We start from the raw sequence: 2,167 nt of genomic DNA on the forward strand, positions 1-2,167 counted from the left end.
AAAACAAATCTAGTAACAAAAAAACTGGATAAACAGTTTTATACCTGGTAGTTTTTCCACCAAAGCAGTTCCAGTGCTGAGCCAGATGTGGTACATCTACAAACAGATGACTTACAATCACCAGCTTTATATGTTAACACTGTTTCAAACAATAATGTTTTTATATAGCTGAAAAACGGTGATTTTTGGCAGATAAATGTTACAACAGTTGAACACAGCATTTAACGAAGCATTAATTATCACTAGCTGATGATATTAGAAGACAGATTATGTTTTTGATCCATCTCTCTTCTTTTTCTGCCCATTTTCTCTCAGATGATTGTGAATACATTCTACAATTGCTATTAAAAAAATCTGTTATAAAAATGGCATTTATAGGTTCCAAACAAACATCAGGTAATGCGTGCATCGATCTGCTTAACCTCCGTGACTGGAGATATCAAAATAAACAGTGGGAGAATTGGGAACAGTGGGCTTGTGTGAGCTGGTTCGATATCTTATTATCGATCCATGTTTTTCCTGGTGTTTTGCCTTAAATTAGACAGATCAAAAAAGAAACTTGACACTTGCAGTGTTTTGATTGGTTGTTGTTCTCCATAAATCCTCTACAGCTCCTGAGGAAAAAGGTTCTTTCATCTGACCCGGATCAAAGCCGAACTCTGACAGAGAACATGTTTGTCAGAGGAGGAACCTGCACCTGTGGAAAAACAGAAACTGGAGCCGGACCACAAAGGATGCATCAGAACAGGTGAGTTCAGCACTGAAAATAAGTTTAAAGGAATCCGTGATGTGGATGGTGATCAAATAGGTTACTTCAGTACAGGACTGACATAAAATAAAGCAATTGTATTGCTAAATTCCACACAGTGATTGTATTTAGCACTGTTTTCAACAAAACTGCTGCAAACATGATCAATTACAGTACCGTATTTTCCGCACTGTAAGGCGCACCTTTAATGAATGGTCTTTTTTAAAACTTTTTTCATACATAAGGCATTATAAGGCGCATAGAATAGACGCTACAGTTTAGGTTGCCACCCGTCCCTTTGTTCCGTACTCTATGATGTGTAATAATAAAGAAGTGGTCCCCGAGTACTTTATATAGAAGGCTGCCCCAGTCGATCATAGACATAATATAAGGATAGACGCCTCACGGACCGCTCTCGCCTATTGTCGCTGACGAGATTTAAGGCGGCCATCTTGGAGCGGTCCACCGCTCCACTCAGCCTTACATGTCTAGCAGGCACAATGACGTATCAGCGCATTTAATCGCTTTTTTGTTACTGGAAATCATAGTCAAACATCTATCAAAGCTACATTTATAAACAATTGTATTTTTTAAGTATGTTTTTAATGCATAGTTCAGCATATTTAAATATGCTTAGTGGCTATAACAATAGAATAGGAATGGAATATTCTGATATCGATGTATGAAGAGCATATTACAAAGACCACAGCCGTTCATGATTTATTTAATAAGTTATTTAGTAATATCAATACATATTTATATAAATATACAAACACAAATAAATAATGATTAATACTGAATAATATATATTGGATACATACATACATGTACCCATACATATATATATAAATATATGTATATGTTTTCCAGCCGACGAGTTCCAGCTTCAGAGAGATTCAGCAGCTGAGATTGAGTCCAAAATCTGATGCGAGATTCATCCGTGCTGCAGTGAATCCATCTCTCTTTAAAGATATCTCCCTCTTCTTCCTCACATTGTGTCTTTAGGAAACCTTCAAAACAAAAATGGAAGACTTGGGAGCTATCTTACTTTTGACAGAGTGAAAGAATTGCATACAAATAATAGTCTTTACCACCTGTGTAAACTTTGCTGGTAAATGTTATAACACGTAATATAAGTTTTATATGTTACATTGTTTCATTTCTAATATAGGCCCTTGTGTAAGATAATCTAAGTCAATGTTAGAGAATAATTCATTTTTTTAGATTTACGGAATCTCAGTTAGCCTTCATAGCGGGGCTGAACCAGTATTACACCAAGCACTATAGCTAATATTAGCTGGTATCTCGTTGGTGGACATAAATAAGGTAAGGAAATATTCTAAGGACAATATATACACAATAATATGTCCATCTTACTTGTGAAATGTTATCTGTCAAGCCCTCACATCAATAGTCCAT

This window comes from Poecilia formosa, unplaced genomic scaffold, assembly GCF_000485575.1.
Source record: "Poecilia formosa unplaced genomic scaffold, Poecilia_formosa-5.1.2 Scaffold151, whole genome shotgun sequence".
NCBI classification, from domain to species: domain Eukaryota; kingdom Metazoa; phylum Chordata; class Actinopteri; order Cyprinodontiformes; family Poeciliidae; genus Poecilia; species Poecilia formosa.